This window comes from Tachyglossus aculeatus, chromosome 9 (genome assembly GCF_015852505.1).
Source record: "Tachyglossus aculeatus isolate mTacAcu1 chromosome 9, mTacAcu1.pri, whole genome shotgun sequence".
In the NCBI taxonomy this organism is placed as follows: Eukaryota; Metazoa; Chordata; class Mammalia; order Monotremata; family Tachyglossidae; genus Tachyglossus; species Tachyglossus aculeatus.
In genome coordinates this window covers 42,004,666-42,029,855 of record NC_052074.1, presented here as the reverse complement: position 1 = coordinate 42,029,855, position 25,190 = coordinate 42,004,666, and the positions used below count along the sequence as shown (strand labels likewise).

Sequence of the window (25,190 nt, the reverse complement as noted above, 5' to 3'; positions counted from 1 at the left end):
GGTGCTGAATCTTTTCTGATGTAAATAAGAGCTCCAGGATCTGATTTAATTTTGCAAAAGAATGTTACTCATGAGGGCACGTGACCAATTTCTCAGAGAGAGAATCCAGGCACCGGAAAGGTGACACTCTCTACCGTTAACGGTATTTTAAAATCTCCCGTGCATTTTTAAAAAGTGAAATCAGCTCGCTTTTCGATGGGGTTGGAAAAAAAAAACTGACGAGAAATGAAACCCCTAATTGGTCCAACGGCTCCCACCTCTACTTCATCTCGAAAAAAAATACTAAAAATATTAAGAAACTATTTAAAAAATCTCCCTCTCTACCTCCTCTAGAATGATCTTGAAAGGGATTTGGTTTCCAACCAGATGAATTTAGAATTAGGGCCTTCCATTCTCATTTCAAGTATATACTGGATTAAAAAAACAAAAACAAAAACAAACCCAATCTACTTTGGTCCTAGTTATCTCTGGGACTTCATGGTTTCTGAAAATTTGTGGATACACATTCAGTTTTGTTTCAGACGCTGTAACACCACTACAGTTCTTTAAGGCTGGGGGGGGGCTTGCCTCAGTTTACCCATTCAACTGTGGCCAATCTGTGGAAACAGAAATAACTTCCAACACCAAAACACTGTTTCCTACATTTCCCTTGTCCTTGATCGTTGGGTAAATGACCGGCTTTCTTTATCCTGAAGTTCAGGGTGAAAAAAACTAACTCTGGCAGAAAAATCCAACACAGGAATGTAAGACTCATAAAAGCACGCAGGTTTTTTTTTTTTTTTGTTTTAAATGAACAAAAGTTACAACACATGTAAAGGAACACCACCTCTCTTCCAGTTTTTATATAACCCCCCCCCCAACCCTAGCTTATGTTCCAAATATTCAAAATTGTGGAAAGCACGGTAATTATCCTACGGTTTTTTCAAAAGTACAATGCCAGCAATCTATGCCACTCAATAAATGTGTCAAAAATGGAACGATTTGGTGGAGGAGAGTAACTTCCTTTCTTACATATTTACCTTTCCCCCCAATTTTATACAGATTTCTTCTGTAAACCGGTTTCAAACGGGGAATCCATCCGATCCGCTGGGGCCGTGACAACAGTAGTTGAGTTTGAGTCACAAAATAAATGGAACTAAGCCACCCATGAAAGCTCTTTGTGGGCAGGGATCCGTTATCTACCAAGTTTACTGTATTGTATTTTCCCAAGGGCTAAGTGCAGTGTGCTCATTCATTCAATCGTATTTATTGAGCGCTTACTGTGTGCAGAGCACTGTACTAAGCGCTTGGGAAGTCCAAGTTGGCAACATATAGAGATGGTCCCTACCGAACAGCAGGCTCACAGAGTAAGCACTCAAAAAATACCACTGACTGATGAAAACCCAATAAAAAAGGGGGTGGCTTTAGGTATCCTAAACAAACTTGAATCTCTATGGTAAATTATGGTTGGAATCTGAAGTCATTTCTTTGTTTTCACATGTACACGAATTTGTTCTTTCCTTATAAGACCGTAGAGATACTGATCATACGTGCTTTATGGTGACCCTGCTTAGTGGAAAGAGCCCGGGCTTGGGGGTCAGAGGTCATGGGTTCTAATCCCCGCTCCGCCGCTTGTCGCTGTGTGACTTTGGGCAAGTCCACTTCTCCGGGCCTCAGTTACCTCATCTGTAAAATGGGGATTAAGACTGTGAGCTCCACGTGGGACAACTGCCAACCTGTACTTCCCAAGCGCTTAGTCCAGTGCTCTGCACACAGTAAGCACTCAATAAATACGACTGAATGAATGAATGAATGACAACCGGATGACCTTGTATCCACCCCAGCGCTTAGAACAGTGCATGACACATAGTAAGCACTTAACAAATACTATTATTATTATTATTAATATTAAAGCCAGTTGCAAGGGAAAGCACGCCTCTGGCGAGTCCATTCATTCACTCATTCATTCATTCATTTACTCAATCATATTTATTGAGAGCTTACTTTGTGCAGAGCACTGCACTAAGTGCTTGGAAAGTACAATTTAGCAACAGAGACCATCCCTGCCCACAGTGGGCTCATATTCTAGAAGAGGGGAGACAGGCATCAAAACAAGTAAACAGGCATCAATAGCATCCATATCAATAAATAGAATTATACATATAGATTATAGAGAAGCAGCGTGGCTCAGTGGAAAGAGCGCGGGCTTTGGAGTCAGAGGTCGTGGGTTCGAATCCCTGCTCCGCCACATGTCTGCTGTGTGACCTTGGGCAAGTCACTTCACTTCTTGGAACCTAAGTTACCTCATCTGTAAAATGGGGATGATGACTGTGAGCCCCATGCGGGACAACCTGATCACCCTGTATCCACCCAGCGCTTAGAATAGTGCTTTGCACATAGTAAGCGCTTAACAAATGCCATTATTATATATACACATCATTAATAAAAAATAAAGAGAAATATAAAGATGTACATATATATACACAAGTGCTGTGGAATTCCAGCTTACGGAACCGGAATGCTTCTAAGGAAGCACAATAAATATCAGCAATGCAGCACCCTTCTACCCTGGCTTTCAATATCTAGGTCACATGGACAACTTGGAGTACCGTGAATGGAAAATAATCCCAAGGAGGCAGATTTCTGTAAAGCCACCAAGAAATCCACACGGCTTCACTTTCAAATCCCGAACCGAAGGCATAGCATAATTATATGAAATAATCGATGGTATTTGTTGAGCGCTTACTATTTGCAGGACACTGGACTGACTGCTTGGGAGAGGCCAACGCAGCGGCATTAGCGGACACATTCCCTGTCCGGAACGAACTAAGGAGAATCGACCTTGCCACAAAAATGGACCCTGTCTCACCGTACACATTAAAAATCGAGTTCGTCCCCTAGTACTGGTGGTTAAGAAGTGGGCGAGTCACCATGACATCAATGATGCCAGTCGGGGTACTTTAAACAGCTACAGTCTTGTATTAATGGTTTTTCACTATTTACAAAGTACTGTGTTTGTGTGTTTGTGTGTCCGTGTCTGTGTCCCCATCCATTTGTTCGTTCTTTTCTTTTCCCCTCACTGGAAGTGAGGATAATCTTCATTATAATACTCCCCTTACTGATCTTTCCCTGCCATGCAGTCATTTTAAAAGCTCTGCCAGGGAGTTAGTTCTGTCCCATAATGTCACCCTGAATACGCTTGTGTAAAAATTTGAATCCCCAGTAAAACTTCATAAAAGAGCTTCACTTGGTTTTACCCTCCTTTTAGTAACACTAATTTCTCCTAGAAGAAAGCTCAACTGTTATATCCTTTATGGATCTCTTGAGTACTCAAGGTTTATAAAATATGCTCAACTATCATTCGTATTAGTCGGTTTTTGTATTCCCCCCTTTCCTTATAAACTATAAGTGAGTTCAAATTAGAAATGTAATCGCAAATGCTTTCGACCCTTAATATACTCTGGTTCAGGGGTGAAGAGGTCCGTTGGTTGCGATGGGCCGAGAGACCAAGGCCCTAAGCCTGGGAGTTTTTGATTGACGAGGGACCGTCTCTATATGTCGCCAACTTGTATTCCCAAGCACTTAGTACAGTGCTCTGCACACAGTAAGCGCTCGATAAATACAATTGAATGAATGAATGAAGTCAAAGCTTTTATGCTATAATAAATGCGATGTGCTTTCACAGGGCCTTTCTGACGCTTGCATTAGATATTCACATATATGTGAGAAAATATCGTCCAAATACTCAGAGGTCCAAGGATGAAGAGTGAGAATTGACGGTAAACTTCCACTCTAAAGGGCAGGTGAATTGGCAATAAAGGCCGTGCTGGCTACCACTAATCAGGAACTATTGTTTCCGTTCAAAACAACAGCAAACAGACGTGCTTACTTTTATAAAATTCAAAAGGCCCGGTCTTTTTTACTGTCACACACACTTAACTGCAGAACAGACACACCGGCTCTCTATTTTATATTCAGATTTTTACCAGATCTTATAAAAAAAACTATTTATATTTATAATTTGCAAATTATAAATATATAAATTTATATATTATAAACATATAATTATTTATATATTATTTTATAATCTATAAAACATATTATTGTGTTATATAATATATATTATATCAATCAACACACATTAAATTATTTATTTATTTATTTTAGCCACACTTCAATGCCATCTTTACACTATACATATATTATATTATATATATTATATTAATTAATATATCTTAAATTATTTATTTATTTATTTGTTTTAGCCACACTTCAATGCTATCTTTATATTATACATATATTATATTATATATATTATATTAATTAATATATATTAAATTATTTATTTATTTATTTGTTTTAGCCACGCTTCAATGCCATCTTTACGACCGAGAGGGGTTTCACATCTTTTCCCTCCCTCTCCATTAGCGAGTTCATCCTTAAGTGACCAGTAAATGGCAATGATTTGGATCCAAACTACCCCCTTAACATAAAAAGGGGAAGAAATCTAAGCGTCATGGCCACGCAGAGGATTTTCCTTCATTTAGCCCCCTACGTTTTAGGTGGCTAACGCTCCCTCTGACCACGTATTTGCGATCGGGAACCGAGACTTGATTTCTTTTTCCCCGCAGATCGCGGGCCAGGATTTCTGAAGAGAAATAATTCCAATCACCAGAAGCGCTGCAGAATTTTGCACAATTTGACTCAAGTACTGTAATATCTACGGTGATATTCCTGTGACAGTTAAGCTAGTGATGTTGCTGGAATATTCTGAACTTTTAAAGGCGTATCGCTCTCCCAACAGCATTTCTATATGTTGCCAACTTGTACTTCCCAAGCGCTTAGTCCAGTGCTCTGCACACAGTAAGCGCTCAATAAATACGATTGAATGAATGAATGAATGAACATCTTCAAATTCACCCATCTTGAACTGAACTCGGAGAAGTCCGCTGACGACAAGTCTGAAGAAATGAGAAAAATCCTTCTGTTTTACGCAAGATTTAACCACGGGGAAAGCGGCTCTTCCTCCCCACGCACAATGAGTCTCATCATGGGCGGAAAAAGTGGACATCTTTGTGTTGCGCTTTCCCACACAGTGCATTATACCCTGCGGGCGCTCAATAAAACCACCTAAACCGGATCCTTGGAACCCGTGCCTGATTATCTGGCATCTACTCCAGTCCCAAGCGCTTAGTACAGTGCTCTGCACACAATAAGTGCTCAATACATACCACTGATTGTTGGGTAGGGACCGTCTCTATATGTTGCCAACTTGTACTTCCCAAACGCTTAGTACAGTGCTCTGCACACAGTAAGCGCTCAATAAATACGATTGATTGATTAATTGTAGAGCAAAGTGCTTAGCCCACAGTACAGTGCTCTGCACACAATAAGTGCTCAATACATACCACTGATTGTTGGGTAGGAACCGTCTCTATATGTTGCCAACTCGTACTTCCCAAACGCTTAGTACAGTGCTCTGCACACAGTAAGTGCTCAATAAATACGATTGATTGATTGATTAATTGTCGAGCAAAGTGCTTAGCCCACAGTACAGTGCTCTGCACACAATAAGTGCTCAATACATACCACTGACTGACTGATTGATTTTTTAGACTGTGAGCCCACTGTTGGGTAGGGACTGTCTCTATGTGTTGCCGACTTGTACTTCCCAAGCGCTTAGTACAGTGCTCTGCACACAGTAAGTGCTCAATAAATACGATTGATTGATTGATTGATTGTTGAGCAAAGTGCTTAGCCCACAGGAAGTGCCCAATGAGTACCACAAAACCCCTGAAAAATAAAATTAACATTGCCCATCAGTGACAACAGCCAGAAGTGTCCAGCCTGGAGATTGGGTCTGCGAGCGCTTACTATGTGTGGAGCACTGTACTAATAGTAATAATAATAATAATAATAATAATAATGATGGTATTTGTTAAGTGCTTACTATGTGCAAGGCACTGTTCTAAGCGCTGGGGGGATACAAGGTGATCAGGTTGTCCCACGGAGGGCTCCTGGTTTTCATCCCCATTTTACAGATGAGGGAACTGAGGCACAGAGAAGTTAAGTGACTTGCCCAAAGTCACACAGCTGACAGTTGGCGGAGCCGGGATTTGAACCCACCACCTCTGATTATCTTGCACCTTCTCCAGTCCCAAGCGCTTAGTACAGTGCTCTGCACACAATAAGTGGTCAATACGTACCACTGATTGACTGATTGATTGTTGAGCACAGTGCTTAGTCCACAGTAAGTGCCCAGTGAGTACCACAAAATCCCTGAAAAATAAAATTAACGTTGCCCATCAGTGACAACAGCCAGAACTGTCCAGCCTCGAGATTAGGTCCATGAGGCATCAATCAATTAATCGTATTTATTGAGTGCTTACTGTGTGCAGAGCACTGTACTAAGCGCTTGGGAAGTCCAAGTTGGAAACATATAGAGACGGTCCTGACCCAACAGTGGGCTCACAGTCTAGAAGGGGGAGGCAGAGAACAAAACCAAACATATTAACAAAATAAAATAAATAGAATAGATATGTACAAGTAAAATTAATAGAGTAATGAATATGTACAAACATATATCCATATATATAGGTGCTGTGGGGAAGGGAAGGAGGTAACGTGGGGGGATGGAGGGGGAGAGGAAGGAAGGGGCTCAGTCTGGGAAGGCCTCCTGGAGGAGGTGAGCTCTCAGTAGGGCCTTGAATCACCGCTCAGGAAAACGCAGCCTGAGTGTGCGTTTCTAAGCTGGCCCTCAGCCTTGCCCTGGAGTATTTCCCCCTAAAATACAAATCAGTTAGGTCCTCTCACGTGACCTTCCCTCTGCGGACGAGCAAATCGGGGCTTTATAATCATGGCAGCGTCCAGGGAGCCAGGGCTGCTGGGAATCTCCCTCCCTCCCTCGGATCTGACAATCTTGGAAGGTGAATTTCCCACAGGGGTGGAACTAAAGCCTGGGCCCGGCTACGGCCACTCCATCTGTCCAGCGAGAACAACAGCTTCCCGCTCCACGAGAACCTTTATCGGTCCCCGTGCGAGTCACGGACCTTAATTTGTGTCCCCGTAGACCTTATCTGCCCGGGCAAAGCGTCTCCTCAATCTCCCTGAAGCGGAGATCTCTCTCGTTCTTCTGAATTGTATTTTTCAAGAGATTCATTCATTCAGTCGCATTTAGCGAGCGCTTCCTGTGTGCCGGGCGCTGGACTAAGCGCTTGGGAAGTCAATCAATCAATCAATCATATTTATTGAGTGCTTACTGTGTGCAGAGCACTGTACTAAGCGCTTGGGAAGTCCAAGTTGGCAACATATAGAGACAGTCCCTACCCAACAGTGGGCTCACAGTCTAAAAGGGGGAGACAGAGAACAAAACCAAACATACCAACAAAATAAAATAAATAGAATAGATATGTACAAGTAAAATAAATAAATAGAGTAATAAATATGTACAAACATATATACATATATGCAGGTGCTGTGGGGAAGGGAAGGAGGTAAGATGGGGGGGATGGAGAGGGGGACGAGGGGGAGAGGAAGGAAGGGGCTCAGTGTGGGAAGGCCTCCTGGAGGAGGTGAGCTCTCAGTAGGGCCTTGAAGGGAGGAAGAGAGCTAGCTTGGCGGATGGGCAGAGGGATTGGGAGCATTCCAGGCCTGGGGGATGAAGTCCGCAACATCTAGAGACGGCGGTCCCTAGCCGACAACGGGCTCACAGTCTAGAAGGGGGAGACGGACGACACGACAAAACATGTGGACGGGTGTCAAATCGTCAGAATAAATAGAAACAAAGCTAGATGTGCATCATTAACAAAATAAATACAATAGTAAATACGTACCAGTAAAATAGAGTAATAAATCTGTACAAACATATCTACAGGTGCTGTGGGGAGGGGAAGGAGGAGATGTAAAACTGTCATCATTCCCAGGAAGGGCTGGGCCATGTAACCCTAGCCTTGGACTGCCCAAATCCCTGCCCGGAATCTCCCCTGCCCAGGCTGACTCTTCGCACGAGCTGAACTTTTGGGTGTCGTTTGGTTACGGCGCGGCAACATTATTCATTCATTCAATCGTATTTACTGAGCGCTTACTGTGTGCAGAGCACTGTACTAAGCACTTGGGAAGTACAAGTTTTGGCAACATCTAGAGACGGTCCCTACCCAACGGCGGGCTCACAGTCTGGAAGGGGGAGAGTCTGGAAGGGGGAGACAGACAACAAAATAAACATACAAACCAAATAAAATAAATAAATATGTACAAGTAAAATAAATAGAGTAATAAATACGTACAAACATATATACATATTCATTCATTCAATCCTTTCAACAGAATAAACTCTTTTCTGGGGTTAAAGACAAAAGGGCTTGAGTTTCCCGGCTCATGCTGGGCTGTAAGGGTTTCTCCAAACCGACCTCTCCTTATCTAAAAGTCGACATCTCCTACTCCCTCTTTGCATTGTTAATTCATTCATTCATTCACTCATTCATTCATTCAATCGTATTTATTGAGCGCTTACTGTGTGCAGAGCACTGTACTAAGCGCTTGGGAAGTACAAGTTTTGGCAACATTAGGGTCCTGGTCCCCGAGCTGGGCCTCTCCAGGGTTATTCTGGACATCTCTGCTTCCCCTGCCTTTCCCAGCGGTCCCGGACCCCCCCAAAATCCCGGGCCCCCATTCCGCCCCTTCCGGGAACATTTCCGTTGGAGCGGTGCTCCCTACCCTGGAACCGCCTTTGGGCCCAGAGCTTTATCTGGTCAGTTAATTCCCGGCCCGATGAGTGGGAGCTCCAGCCCTGAGACTGTCGTTAATGGAATAGGAGGCCGTGAATCTTCCCCCATTGTCAAATTAGCAGAAGATTGATATATAAGAGCTTGGTGATACAGAGAAGCCGGCTCGGAAAGCTGGCTGAAAACCAGGAAGGCAAATTCGACCACCCTTGGAAAGGAGAGCGAGGCGGCAAGAGTATTGAAAATAAAAGGTTGGAAATTGGCAGAAATGCAGACACGGAGGTTCCTCCTGAATTCACTCACGCGGTCGTGTTCATTGAGCATTTACTGTGTGCAAAGCACCATATTCATTCATTCATTCAATCAATCGTATTTATTGGGCGCTTACTGTGTGCAGAACACTGTACTAAGCGCTTGGGAAGTCCAAGTTGGCAACATCTAGAGACGGTCCCTACCCGACAGTGGGCTCACAGTTGAGAAGGGGGAGACAGACAATGTGACTATGTGGTTCCCCGCCTCTCTCCAAAATCATTTGTTCGTTTAATCGTATTTATGTGTGCAGAATGCTGTACTGCTTGGGAGAGTATAATGCAACAATAAACACACGCGTTCCCTGCCCACAACCAACTTACAGTCCCCAAATTCACAAGCCCGTGCGCACACTTAAAAATAAATACCATTATCGAGTGAATTTTCCTCTCGCATTCATCTACCTGGATTGGTCAGCTACAACTGCTACTTAATTAAGACACCGTGGATCCTCAGAGGAGCTCTACATCAGCGGCTGAACACGGAATGCGTATTTTTAAAAGTTATCTGATGAAAAGCAGTCCTCGAAACACATCATGCGACCCCCAAGCCCGTGCTCTTTCCACTAAGCCCCGCTGCTGCTTCTCTTGGTCCTCTCCCAAGCGCTCAGTACAGAGCTTTCGGAAGTGGGGCCTCACCACACAAACGGACGGAATTGGAAATCGAATGACAGGTAGCAGTTGGTGGTCCTTGCTTCTGCTGTTTATAATAATAATAGCATTTATTAAGCGCTTACTATGTGCAAAGCACTGTTCTAAGCACTGGGGAGGTTACAAGATGATCAGGTTGTCCCACGGGGGGCTCCCAGTCTTCATCCCCATTTTCCAGATGAGGTCACTGAGGCCCAGAGAAGTGAAGTGACTTGCCCAAAGTCACACAGCTGACAAGTGGTGGAGCCGGGATTTGAACCCATGACCTCTGACTCCAAAGCCCGGGCTCTTTCCACTGAGCCACGCTGCTTCTCAGTACAGTGCTGTTCTCACCCAAGTGTATAGCACAGTGCTCCTCACTCGGTCGGCACCCGATAAACACCACCGGCGGGGTGGGGAGGAATTACCTTACACTGTGTATTCTGATACCTGTCCACATGTCTGGTTTTGTTGTCTGTCTCCTCCTTCTAGACTGTGAACCCGTTGTTGGGTAGGGACCGTCTCTAGATGTTGCCAACTTGGACTTCCCAAGCGCTTAGTCCAGTGCTCTGCACACGGTAAGCGCTCAATAAATACGATTGAATGGATGAATGAAAGCGTGTATGTGCTGTTTATCGAGCGCTTACAGTGTGCAGAGCGCTATACTAAACGCTTGGGAAGTACAATTCAGCAACAAATAGAGACAATCCCCGCCCACAACAGGCTCACGGCCTAGAACGGAGGAGACGGGCACCTAATCGTGTCAAGTCAGCTAAGGACACTCTGCCCTGCTTCCCTCACAGCATCCCCCTAAAATCCACAGAAAGAGCAGTCGGCCAGAGCGCAGGGTGATTCCTTCCGCCAACTGAAATCCGGGTTTCCTAATGCTTTCCCGTCAAGTAGCGACTTTTATTCCGTGAGCGGAGAGGGACACCTACCACGGTAAAGTTGGCCAGAGCGGGAGGGAGAAAGCCACGAAGCAAGCAGGAGAGCGGTGACTTCCAAGCATGGAGTGTTTACATTTTTTTACCAAGGCAACGCATCCGCTTTGCCCTTTTCAATCAATCAATCAATTGTATTTATTGAGTGCTTACTGTGTGCACAGCACTGTACTAAGCGCTTGGGAAGTCCAAGCTGGCAACATATAGAGACAGTCCCTACCCAACAGCGGGCTCACAGTCTAAAAGGGGGAGACAGAGAACAAAACTAAACATACTCACAAAATAAAATAAATGGAATAGATATGTACAAGTAAAATAAATAAATAGAGTAATAAATATGTACAAACATATACGGCCCGTGGCTCCTGCAGCCGTCGGTTTGGAAGTAAGGATTTCTGTAAATCGGTTCCCGGTGATCGTCACCCCGGGATACGTCTCGATCGCTCTTCCGGGTGGAATCATCTACGCTCAACAGACAACCCTTGATCTTTGATGGGATGCGATCGCCGGGGCCGGGTGACGTCTCCGATACGGTCCCCGTACGACAGACCCAAAGGATTTAACGACGTGAATTTTCCAATCGACACACGGAATTCCTCTCTCCCGTGGCCCGTTAATGAATCCGCCCCACCTGACCCTTTTTTTGGGCATAGAAGAGACAGAATCGAACGGTTCGAAGACGAGAGGAAACTCACCACTTACCTTGGGCAAGCTACTGCCGAAACGCTCCCAGGTCCGCTGGATTTTGAGAGAAAAATCAATCCTCAAATGCTTGGAGGGTCCCCGGTCCTTCTCCAGAGACGTAACTGAGACGGCTTCTCTTCTTTCTGGGATCAAATTACAACACGAGAATCCAAATTAACTTCAAGGTGGGCTTTAGAAGTTGGGCAGGCCCTCTCTATTTCGAGGACATTGTCCCCCCCCCCCCAGCCCCCTTTCGTTTTAAAAACTGGAATGCCAAAAAGATTCCCCAAGTCTCTGGCAAACGGCCGGAGAGTATAATATAATTAGTGGCCCCGTAATGACAACTGGTAGGAAGAACCTAGATTAAGGGATTCCAAGTTTCGAATACGGTCTTGCTTCCAAAAATATCGACGAGATTTCTTTTCCATTCTATCCTGGTGACCACCAGAAAGACTTAAAGGGACAGTCCGGCTTCCTTAACCTGAGGAGGCTCTGCAGTAAAATGCCTAAAAAGCCACTGGCAAACCGTCCGTCGGAATTTTTCAACGAAGGCCGCGCGCAAATGCTCGGAACGATGGGCCACGCCGGGAAAACGGCCTGGTATACTACAGGTTAGGAAGGGAGCGATTAAGAGGACAAAATGCAGGAGCGGGAGGAGGAATTCCTAGGCGCCTTTGGTAGAAAATGCCTGGTCCGGCTTGCTGGACTGGTGGAGGGAAGAAACAGATGCCCACCTGCCTTGGGAACCTAAAAATACCATTTTGGGTGGGTGGGTGGGTGAGTCAGCAGCGGGCAGCTGGGCTGGGGAGTTTGGCGTCACGATGACCAGCCCTGACCTCACTGGCGAGCTTCGATCGAGGGTTGGACACGGGTCGTCCGGTTCTGGGCAATCAATCAATCAATCAATTGTATTTATCAAGCACTTACTGTGTGCAGAGCACTGTATTAAGCGCTTGGGAAGTACAAGCTGGCAACATATAAGCCGGGCAGAGAGAACCAGCCGCACACCTGGCCGGCCAGAAGTCTGCCGCTTGGCTCGGCCTCGGGCTTCTGCTGCAGTAATAATAACTATGGCATTTGTTAAGCGCTTACTACGTGCCGGGCACCGTACTGAGCGCCGGATGTCGGGCCGGAGAGCACCGGCCAGGAAATCCTGGGGTACGGCCAACGCCGACGCTTCCGTTCGTTCATTCGGTTGGGTCTGTTGAGCGCTTACTGGGGGCGGAGCACTGCACTAAGCACGCGGGAGAGGAGAGGAGCAGCGTGGCTCAGTGGAAAGAGGCGGGGTTGGGTGTCAGAGGTGATGGGTTCAAAGCTGTGTGACTTTGGGCAAGTCACTTCTCTGGGCCTCAGTTCCCTCATCTGTAAAACGGGGATTAAGACTGTGAGCCCCACGTGGGACAACCTGATCACCTTGTATCCTCCCCAGCGCTTAGAACGGCACCTGTATGTTCCCGGCTCTGCCAACTGCCAGCTGTGTGATTTTGGGCAAGTCACTTCACTTCTCTGTACCTCAGTTCCCTCATCTGTAAAATGGGGATTAAGACTGTGAGCCCCCCGTGGGACAACCTGATCACCTTGTAACCTCCCCCACGTTCAGAACAGTGCTTTGCACATAGTAAGCGCTAACTGCCATCATTATTATTATTAATATCTGTCCCCCTCTCTACACTGTAAGCTCCTTGTGGGCAGGGAACACGTCTACCACTTCTGTTATATTGTACTCTCCCAGGTAGGCAAGTCACTTCACTTCTCTGGGCCTCAGTTCCCTCATCTGTAAAATGGGGATTAAGATTGTGAGCCCCCCGTGGGACAACCTGATCACCTTGTAAACTCCAAGTTGGCAACATGTAGAGACAGTCCCTACCCAACAGTGGGCTCACAGTCTAGAAGGGGGAGACAGAGAACAAAACCAAACATATTAACAAAATAAAATAAATAGAATAGATATGTACAAGTAAAATAAATAGAGTAATAAATCTGTACAAACATATATACATATATACAGGTGCTGTGGGGAAGGGAAGGATGAAGATGGTCACTCGCCCAACCATTCCTAGCCCTAAGCCTAACTCTAGGTCCAAAACGGCTCTGGGCAAGCTCGGAGGAGCAGTGTGGCCCAGTGGAAAGAGAAGGGGCCTGGTTATAACCCCGGATTCTGCCAAGTAATAATATAATAACAATAATAATGGCATTTATTAAGCGCCTACTTTGTGCAAAACACTGTTCTAAGCGCTGGGGAGGTTACCAGGTGATCACGCTGCCCCACGGGGGGGATCCCAGTCTTAATCCCCATTTTCCAGATGAGGTAACTGAGGCCCAGAGAAGTGAAGTGACTTGCCCAAAGTCACACAGCTGACAATGGACGGAGCCGGGATTGGAACCCATGACCTCTGACTCCAAAGCCCGGGCTCTTTCCGCTCAGCATCCTTGGGAAAGTGACCAAAGAGATGAGGCGAGAGGATTTAAGACTCCCCAGATTAAAGACTTTGGAGAAAATAAATAAATAAATAAATAAATAGATAAATGGAGTAAATAAATTTATTTATTTATTTTACTTGTACATATCTATTCCATTTATTTTATTTTGTTAGTATGTTTGGTTTTGTTCTCTGTCTCCCCCCTTTTAGACTGTGAGCCCGCTGTTGGGTAGGGACTGTCTCTATGTGTTGCCAACTTGTACTTCCCAAGCGCTTAGTACAGTGCTCTGCACACAGAGCACGGAGCCAGAGCGGCAGGAATCCAGAGGGTGCTTTAGTACCCTGTTACGGGCCCCGTCTGCTCACAGACACCAAACTTCTGAACAAATCAAGAACAGAAGAAGGATTTTTTTTCTCCTAGATGGGAAGTGAAAACTGATCCTGGGAAAAATGATTTGGAAGAGGAGGCGGGGTAGTTGTGAGCCGTTCGTTTTTTTTCTAAATGGCATCTGTTAAATGCTGTGTGTCAAAGTGCTTAGTAAGCGCTCAATAAATACGATTGAATGAATGAATGGAAAACTGTTCTAAGCGCTGGGTTAGGCGCAAGTTAATTAGGTTGGACACAGTCCCTGCCCCTCATAGGGCTCACAGTCTAAGTAGGAGGGAGAATGGGGGAACTGAGGCACAGAGAAGTGAAGTGACTTGCCCAAGGTCCCTCAGCAAGCATCTAGCTTTACTTCTATTTATTCTGATGACTTGACACCCATCCACATGTTTTGTTTTGTTCTCTGTCTCCCTCTTCTAGACTGTGAGCCTGTTGTTGGGTGGGGACCATCTCTAGATGTTGCCGACTTGGACTTCCCAAGCACTTAGTACAGTGCTCTGCACACAGTAAGCGCTCAATAAATATGACTGAATGATGGAATGAAGCCCTATTGAAGGCTCACCTCCTCCAGGAGGCCTTCCCAGACTAAACCCCCTTTTCCTCTCCTCTCCATCACCCTGACTAGCTCTACCCCCTCCCCACAGCACTCATGTGTATATTTGTACATATTTATAATTCTATTCACTGATCCCGGCTCTGCCAATTGTCGGCTGTGTGACTTTGGGCAAGTCACTTCACTTCTCTAGGCCTCAGTTCCCTCACCTGTAAAATGGGGATTAAGACTGCGGGACAACCTGATCACCTTGTAACCTCCCCAGTGCTTAGAACAGTGCTTTGCACATAGTAAGCGCTTACTAAATGCCATTATTATTATTATTATTATATCGATGTGTATAATAGATATATACACATCAATATAATAATATATACTACATATAATAATAATATAATATACTTCTATTTATTTATATTGATGCTACTGATGACTGTGTACTTATTCTGATGCCCGTCTCCCCCCTTCTAGACTGTGGTCAGGGATTGTTTCTACAGTGCTCGGCACATAGTAAGCGCTTAACAAACGCCAACATTATTATTATTATTTGTTGCTGAATTGTACTTCCCGAGCGCTTAGTACAGTGCTCTGCACACAGTAAGTGCTCAATAAATTCAATCGAATGAATGAATGAATGAACTCTGCCGTACAGTACTCTTGCAAGCACTTAGTAAAGTGCTCTGCACGCAGTAAGTGCTCAATAAATACCACTGATGGATCGACTGATCAGATGAACACTTCACTAGACCCTGCTAGAAAGAAAGAAGAAAATCATTCTTTATTCATTCACGCATTCATTCATTCAATCGTATTTATTGAGTGCTTACTGTGTAAAGAGCACTGTACTAAGCGCTTGGGAAGTACAAGTTGGCAACATATAGAGATGGTCCCTACCCAACAGCGGGCTCACAGTCTAGAAGGGGGAGACAGATCACTAAACAAAACGGTAATCAGATTATTCAGTTGCGGGATTTTATGAGAGAAGCTTCTTTTAGAGGTACTCTGCTACATTATTTATCAGGAAATGGGTAAAGGGCTTTAGCAGCGTGGCTCAGTGGAAAGAACCCGGGCTTTGGAGGTCACGGGTTCAAATCCCGGCTCCGCCACTTGTCAACTGTGTGACTTTGCGCAAGTCACTTCACTTCTCTGGGCCTCAGTTCCCTCGTCTGGAAAATGGGGATTAAGACTGTGAGCCCCCCGTGGGACAACCTGATCACCTTGAACCTCCCCAGCTCTTAGAATAATGCTTTGCACATCGTGAGCGCTTAATAAATGCCATCATTATTTAGGAAACGCAACTGGATCGCATTTTCCTTTATCCTAGTTGGTCACTGCGTAGATAGATGGCTGATTTGTCATTAGGGATCTTTTTTACTCCAGGATCCACCTCTGGAATATTAGCCCGTTTTCAAGACGACATTAAATGCCACCGTGCAGACAGCAGTTAATTCAGTCAGGGGCGATCTACAAAAATGGAACCGGGCTGGGATGGATTTGGGTTTCTGATGTTCTGGTGATTTCCTTATTAAATTGTACTGGTTCTTTCGCCTAAAATTTGGCCCACTTAGCGAAATGATCTTTCTTAGGGGGCAGAACATTTCTTTAGCTGTACAGACGTCCCCGTCGACATTACCGTCCGCTTCGGCTGCTTGAGAAGCTTGCATTTGCACTTCATATTCTATGACTCTGAGTCGCCGTCTCTTAAATTGCCCTTTGAGGAATTCCTTGATTTCACAGATTAGAGAAGCAGCATGGGAGGCGGAAAGACCTGGGTTCTAATCCCATCTCTGCCACTTGTCTGCCATGTGACATTTATTTTATTGGTATGTTTGGTTTTGTTCTCTGTCTCCCCCTTTTAGACTGTGAGCCCACTGTTGGGAAGGGACTGTCTCTATATGTTGCCAACTTGTGCTTCCCAAGCGCTTAGTCCAGTGCTCTGCACACAATAAGCGCTCAATAAACACAATTGATTGATTGATTAGGCAAGTAATTTGACTTCTCTGTATCTCAGATATTTCATCTGTAAAATGGGGATTAAGACTGTGAGCCCGATGTGGGACACGGACTGTGTCCGATCTGAATAGCTTGTAACTACTCAATCGCTTAGTAATAATAATAATAATAATAATGATGATAATAATAATAATGAGGGCATTTATTAAGCTCTTACAATGTGCAAAGCACTGTTCTAAGCGCTGGGGACGTTACAAGGTGATCAGGTTGTCCCACGTGGAGCTTACAGTCTTAATCCCCGTTTTACAGATGAGGGAACTGAGGCACAGAGAAGGTAAGTGACTTGCCCAAAAAGTCACACAGCTGGCAATTGGAGGAGCCGGGATTTGAACCCATGACCTCGGACTCCAAAGCCCGGGCTCTTTCCATAGTCCAGCACTGGGCACATAATAAGGGCGTAACAAATACCCCCCTGAAAAAATGTAGGCTGCTGCTAAAAAACAGAGCCGATTGGGAAAAAAAAGTAATGCTTTTAAACTCGAGTTTATTGCTTTTACTTTACATAGGTTTCAATCTTTGGAAAAAATCCAAACTTCCATTACCCCCAATTTGTGTGAATACACGGGGGGTATTTAGCTTATGTCCAGCAGGAGGAAAAGAGTGACCGATGAACGTAGAACATATTTATAAACCAGGTTCAAATTCGGACTTTATTAACAGTCCTCCTGAGGTACTTTAAAAAGAGAATAGGGTTTAGGGGCACAAAGTCCATTTCTCTGGAATTTCTCAAGTCTTTGGCTTCCTTTTAAATACAGGGTCGCACCTTGCTCAAATGTGGTCGTAAACCAGGAATTCGCCAGCGTGCGTGAACTGGCGCCCCGCGTCCCCATTACCTTCAATTTGAATTTTTGAGCAGAATAAAGGAAAATCCAAGAAGAGCAGGGTGTGACAGAGGTTACCGGGGCATAATCAGTGAATTTAGCTAGACATCAATCAATCAATCAATCAATCAATCGTATTTATTGAGCGCTTACTATGTGCAGAGCACTGTACTAAGCGCTTTAATAATAATGGCATTTATTAAGCGCTTACTATGTGCAAAGCACTGTTCTAAGCGCTGGGGAGGTTACAAAGTGATCAGGTTGTCCCATGGGGGGCTCACAGTCTTCATCCCCATTTTACAGATGAGGGAACTGAGGCCCAGAGAAGTTAAGTGACTTGCCCAAAGTCACACAGCTGACACTCGGCAGAGCCGGGATTTGAACCCATGACCTCTGACTCCAAAGCCCAAGCTCTTTCCCACTGAGCCACGCTGCTTCTCTAGACATGTCGGAGAGACGGGCAGAGTCTTGTACAACGGAGGTCAACGGCTAGGTCTCCGGGAAACCAGACAGCCACGCAAAGAGTCACCTTTGCTGCCACCTTCAATCAATCAATCAATCAATCAATCGTATTTATTGAGCGCTTACTATGTGCAGAGCACTGTACTAAGCGCTTGACCTTCGATCCCGACCCTCGTCTACGGAAACGTGCTTTATTCCATCGATCGAAGGCGTTTACTGAGCGCTCACCACAGCACCTGTATATATGTTTGTACATATTTATTACTCTATTTATTTTACTTGTACATATCTATTCTATTTATTTTATTTTGCTAGTATGTTTGCTTTTGTTCTCTGTCTCCCCCTTTTAGACTGTGAGCCCACTGTTGGGTAGGGACTGTCTCTATATGTTGCCAACTTGGACTTCCCAAGCGCTTAGTACAGTGCTCTGCACACAGTAAGCGCTCAATAAATACGATTGATGATGATGATGCAGAGCACTGTACTACTGCACTGTACGCCTGGGAGAGTGTTTGATAACGCCGGAATTAGTGGACGCGTTCCCTGCCCGATACGAGCTTGCAGTCTGGGGGGGGGACGGACGGACATTGATTTAGAGACGTAATTTATAATAAATAATTTAAAGGTATGCACGTATTCTTCTCCATCTCTGTTAACTTTTAATCGGTGTACGAAGTGCGGAAGAAAATGTGGAAGACTGACTTCACGCGAATCCTTTTTTTCACCCAGAAAGAGTCACTCAAGGGTAGTTACTGAGTGCTTACACACTGTTCTAAGCGCTTGGGAGAGTAAGAGAAATTAGCGTCCCTGCCCACACAGAGCTTACAGTCTAGAGTCAAGCGATACAGCCATCCTCTTAATAAAAGACGGATTTATACCAAGGGTTCAAACTTGCTAGGGAAAAGCCCGGCAGATTTTTCAAACGGAGGGGACTTCTGAAGTTTCAGAAAGGAAAATTTCGCCTCTCATCTCCGCTCTCCCCTGGCACCTGGGAGGGAAAGTCTTCCCCGGGGCACTTGCCGGTTGCCCCCAACCTTAATAATAATAATAATAATAATAATAATAATAATAATAATGGCATTTATTAAGCGCTTACTATGTGCAAAGCAGTGTTCAAAAAACTGGGGAGTTTACAAGCTGATCAGGTTGTCCCACAGGGGCTCACAGTCTTAATCCCCATTTTCCAGATGAGGTAACTGAGGCACAGAGAAGTGAAGTGACTTGCCCAAAGTCACACAGCTGACAACTGGCGGAGCCGGAATTTGAACCCATGACCTCTGATTCCAAAGCCCGGGCTCTTTCCATTGAGCCACGCTGCTTCTCTTTGCTTGCTCCCAGACTAGCTTGGATCCTCCAGATCCTCCCCTCCCAGGCCAGATGCCTACTCCCTGCTCCTGCCCTTTCAGTGATTCATTCAATCATATTTATTATTATTATTAATAATAATAATAACTGGTATTTGTTCAGTGCTTACTATGTGTCAAGCACTGTTCTAAGCCCTAGGGTAGATAAAGAGGTAATGAAGTTGGTCACGGTCCCTATCCCACATGGGGCTTACAGTCTTAATCCCCATTTTACGGACGAGGTAACTGAGGCCCAGAGAAGTAAAAAACGACTTACCCAAGGTCACCCTGCAGACACGTGGCAGAGCCGGGATTAGAACCTGCATCCTCAGACTCCCGGTCTGTCCTCGTTCTACTAGGCCACGCTACTGAGCGCTTACCATGTGCAAAGCACTGTACTAAGCACTTGGGCAAGAGAAGCAGCGTGGCTCAGTGGAAAGAGCCCGGGCTTTGGAGTCAGAGGTCACGGGTTCAAATCCCGGCTCCGCCAATTGTCAGCTGTGCGACTGTGGGCAAGTCACTTAACTTCTCTGGGCCTCAGTTCCCTCATCTGTAAAATGGGGATTAAGACTGTGAGCCCTCGTGGGACAACCTGATCACCTTGTAACCTCCCCAGCGCTTAGAACAGTGCATTGCACATAATAAGCACTTAATAAATGCCATTATTATTATTATTAATTACAATATAACAATAAACAGACACTTTCCCGGGCTCTGTCACTCTCTGGCCACATGTGGCTAAGTAACAGGCTGGAGAATCAACTGGCCAGGGCTCATTTTAACTCACTGGATAAGAACAAACAAATGAATTAGCCTCGATTCTAGCCCCGTACATTTGAGGATAAGGGAGCTAAAAGCATTTTTGTCCTTAGGGCAGGGTAAGAAAGTATCTGAAAAACAACGTGGTCCATATTTTACAACCTCAATGGACAAAGGACATTTCCTTGTGGGGAGGGAACAGAGATTAGAACTCCTGATCCACTTTCAAATCCTTCGAGAACCCACTGTCAGGTACCATAAGACTTCCTTGGCATATATTCTTTCTCAGCGCCGCTAGACAGTAGTTAGGGATGCACACATTCTGCATACAAATAGGAGATCGGGTGGAAAAGGAAAAAATAAAAGACTTAATGCTACTCCCACATAAAACCGAAGCATCAGCGCTGAGACACTAATGCGTTTAGTTCCAAATTATTAATTTAGGATCGTCCCCGAAAGATACACGGTTGCTACGCCCGGACATCCAGAACTGTAAGAGCCAGATCAATTAGCTTCATCGGATGGACTGAGATTTCCCCGACTTCTGTTCCCACTTTCTGAATGCTGCTGGGAGAGCGAAAAAGCTCCGAGTTCCCGGTTTCGGCAGTTAAGCTGTCAAATGTAAATGCTCGAGGACGTATTTCTACTTCACTGGAGTCCCCTGAGAATCGTTCTTCATCCGACCCAAACCAAGAATCCCTCCTGACAAGCGGCCCTGACACGGTGATGTGCGAACTTCCCACCTCAGCCGCCCGGACGAGGTTGTTTGGCCACGTGGCACATCCGGGAATAGCGGGGTTCTCTCCGGGCAGCCCAAAATAATAATAATAATAGCATTTGTTAAGCGCTTACTATGTGCAAAGCACTGTTCTAAATGCTGGGGAGGATACAAGGTGATCAGGTTGTCCCGGGTGGGGCTCACAATCTTAATCCCCATTTTCCAGATGAGGTCACTGAGGCCCAGAGAAGTGATTTGCCCAAAGTCACCCAGCTGACAAGTGGCGGAGCTGGGATTCGAACCCACGACCTCTGACTCCAAAGCCCGGGCTCTTTCCACTGAGCCACGCTGCTTCTCCAAGGCCCTTCAGGTGAACCCCCTTTCTACCCCGCTCCAAAACCAAACTGAAACCAAGGCCAGGGTCACAGACCAGCGTTTTATTTTATTTTTTAATGGTATTGGTGTGAAGCGTGAGGGCAGGGAATTCATTCATTCACTCAATCGGATTTATTGAGCGCTTACTGTGTGCAGGGAATGTGTCTTTGATACTGTGTTCTCCCCGGTGCTTAGTACAGTGCTTTGCACACAATAAGTGCTCAATACATATGACTGACTGACTAAATGCTGGGGTAGATAATAATAATAATAATAATGATGGCATTTATTAAATTCTTACTATGTGCAAAGCACTGTTCTAAGCGCTGGGGAGGTTACAAGGTGATCAGGTTGTCCCACGGGGGGCTCACAGTCTTAATCAATCAATCAATCGTATTTATTGAGCGCTTACTGTGTGCAGAGCACTGTACTAAGCGCTTGGGAAGTCCAAGTTGGCAACATCTAGAGACGGTCCCTACCCAACAGTGGGCTCACGGTCTAGAAGGGGGAGACAGACAACAAAAGAAAACATATTAACAAAATAAAATAAATAGAATAAATATGTACAAATAACAGTCCCTCTCCCATGTGGGGCTCAGAGTCTCAATCTCCATGGAACCTCCCCAGCGCTTAGAACAGTGCTTTGCACATAGTAAGTGCTTAATAAATGCCATTATTATTATTATTATTACGCCTAATAAACAACTGGAAGAAATGACCTTGCATGAAAAATCCTTCTATAATTTAACACTCAGGCTTTACACCCTTACTTGCGGAGAAATGCGGCCCTAAGGTAAGGGGACGGCTCTCCTGCTGAATGACTCAGGAGGAAAAGGGAAGACGGAGAAGAACGAAAAGAAATCGGCATTTATGCCTATAACTACAGAAGAGGAGCTGAAATGTAGGAGCAGGTCGGTGCTTGCATTTATTGTTGCAAGCCTGTACGTTGAGGAAAAATTTTCTTTGAACTGCTTCGGTTGTGTCCAGCTTTGAACTGAATGTATAATTCTGCACACACTGCCTCCGAAAAGTATGAAGTACGTTCCTTAGGACGGGGAATCAAAGCCTTGCTAGTTTACTGACCCGATCAGAGACGGAATCCAGTATCAAAAAAAGGCCGAAATGTTTGTCTTTCATGGGAGTCTCGGGGAAGTTTCCGCGATTCCTACCAACAACGACTAAACTAATTCTTAACCGCGACTGTTTTAAGGGAATGATGCTGACGGCCAGAGCTACGACGTTCTCAAAAAAGTTGGTTGAGGTCACTTACTACCTTGTCCTCAGAGGCCTCAGTGGGAACAAAATGGATGGGAAGAGTCAGAATAACTCATTCATTCATGCTTTGCACATAGTAAGCGCTAAACAAATGCCATTATTATTATTATTATTATTATTATTAAATTGTATTTATTGAGCGCTTACTGTGTGCAGAGCACTGTATTAAGCGCTTGGGAAGTACAAGTTGGCCACATGTAGAGATGGTCCCTACCCAACAGTGGGCTCACAGTCTAGAAGGGGGAATAATGAGAATAATCTCATGGTAGGCCGAGAATATATCTGTTTATTCTTATCATCATCATCAATCGTATTTATTGAGCGCTTACTGTGTGCACAGCACTGTACTAAGCGCTTGGGAAGTACAAGTTGGCCACATATAGAGATGGTCCCTACCCAACAGTGGGCTCACAGTCTAGAAGGGAGAATAATGAGAATAATCTCATTGAAGGCCGAGGATATATCTGTTTATTCTTATTCTTATCTGTTTACTGTTGCCTTGTACGCAGCCAAGTGAGAAGATGTACAGCCCCGCAGTAAGAGCCTGTGCTTGGGAGTCAAGGGACGTGGGTTCTAATCCCGGCTCTGCCACTTGTCTGCTGTGGCAGACAAAAATCTCCAAGGGCTGCCCACTGTGAGCCCCCCGTGGGACAACCTGATCTCCTTGTAACCTCCCAGCGCTTAGAACAGTGCTTTGCACATAGTAAGCACTTAAAAAATGCCATTATTATTATTATTATTACCAATCAAACTACGCATCAGGCAAAAACTCCTCCCTCTCGGCTTCAAGGCTGTCCATCACCTCGCCCCCTCCTACCTCACCTCCCTTCTCTCTTTCTTCAGCCCATTCCACATCCTCCACTCCTCTGCCGCTGCTCACCTCCTCACTAGGCCTCGTTCTCGCCCGTCCCACCGTCGACCCCCGGCCCACGTCCTCCCCCTGGCCCGGAATGCCCTCCCTCTGCCCCTCCGCCAAGCTCGCTCTCTTCCTCCCTTCAAAGCCCTACTGAGAGCTCACCTCCTCCAGGAAGCCTTCCCACACTCAGCCCCTTCCTTCCTCTCCCCCTCGCCCCCCTCTCCATCCCCCCATATTACCTCCTTCCCTTCCCCACAGCACCTGTATATATGTTTGTATGTATTTATTACTCTATTTATTTTACTTGTACATATCTATTCTATTTATTTTATTTTGTTAATATATTTGGTTTTGTTGTCTGTCTCCCCCTTCTAGACTGTGAGCCCGCTGTTGGGTAGGGCTCGTCTCTATATGTTCATTCACTCCTTCAATCGTATTTATTGAGTGCTTACTGCGTGCAGAGCCCTGTACTAAGCGCTTGGGAAGTCCAAGTTGGCAACATATAGAGACGGTTCCTACCCAACAGCGGGCTGTGTGACTTTGGGCAAGTCACTTCACTTCTCTGTGCCTCAGTTCCCTCATCTGTCAAATGGGGATGAAGACTGTGAGCCCCACATGGGACAACCCAGATCACCTTGTATTCCCCCCAGAGCTTAGAACAGTGCTTTGCACGTTGTAAGCGCTTAACAAATGCCATTATTATTATTATTTATTAAGAGAATGGAGCTGGGAAGTGGGAGATATGGGTTAGAATTGGGAATTGGGATTGGGAGATCTTGGTTCTAATCCCAGCAATCTCTTGGGTGCCTGTGGTCAGCCTTCTCCCTCTCCCCTTTCACATCATCTTTAAATAATAATAATAATAATAATAATGGCATTTATTAAGCGCTTACAACGTGCAAAGCACTGTTCTAAGCACTGGGGAGTTTACAAGGTGATCAGGTTGTCCCACGGGGGGCTCACAGTCTTAATCCCCATTTTACAGATGAGGGAACTGAGGCCCAGAGAAGTGAAGTGACTCCCCCAAAGTCACACGGCTGATAAGTGGCAGAGCCGGGATTAGAACCCATGACCTCCGGCTCCCAAGCCCGGGCTCTTTCCACTGAGCCACGCTGCTTCCCACCTCCAACCCGCTGCCTCCCTTCGAGGAAACAGCAGAAAGCCTTCCCGAATCCAGACCGGCCCCGAGGAAGACTCTCTTCCTACGAAACCCTCGTTCATAATCACTGGGGTAAGGCAGCTCTAACGGCAGCAGAATTTGTAATCACTTAATCAATCAATGTTATTTATTGAGCGCTTGCTGTGTGCCGAGCACTGGATTAAGCCCTCGGGAGAGTAATAATTACAACACTCCCTATTTTTTAGAGATGAGTTACGTGACGCCCACCCTATCTTCACTCTGCTTTGCTCACTTCCCTCTTATTCCAAGATCTGATTCCTAAGACTCCTGGCAGGGAATCAATCAATCAATCGTATTTATTGAGCGCTTACTGTGTGCAGAGCACTGTACTAAGCGCTTGGGAAGTACAAGTTGGCAACATATACAGTCCCTACCCAACAGTGGGCTCACAGTCTAAAAGGGGAATGTGTCTACCAAATCTGATGTACTGGACTCCCCTGACTGCAACTTCAGTGTAGTAAGCGCAAAGAGTAAGCGCTCAACGTGAGCCCGCTGCTGGGTAGGGACCGTCTCTATATGTTGCCAACCCGTACTTCCCAAGCGCTTAGTACAGTGCTCCGCACACAGTAAGCGCTCAATAAATACCATTGAATGAATGAATGAATGAATAACAACCACTGTTTGATTCCTCCACACCAACTCCTAGAATTCACCTCTCTCTTCATGTCCCTGTTCACACGCCAACGCAGGCAACTCTTTCTGGATGGTTTCCTTCTCCGGGAAAGTTCCTCAAAAATCCGGTCACCTTCTTGGATCGCTCGGCTTCAC

General features: G+C 45.4%; 1 protein-coding gene across 1 annotated transcript in view; it reads right to left on the bottom strand.

The window, feature by feature from the left end:
- The window catches only part of MBD5 (methyl-CpG binding domain protein 5), a 228,469-nt gene that overhangs the window by 68,026 nt on the left and 135,253 nt on the right, over nt 1-25,190 (bottom strand). Inside the window, 1 exon segment of the mRNA XM_038750886.1 lies at nt 11,281-11,405. The gene's annotated coding sequence lies outside the window, so the exon portion shown is untranslated.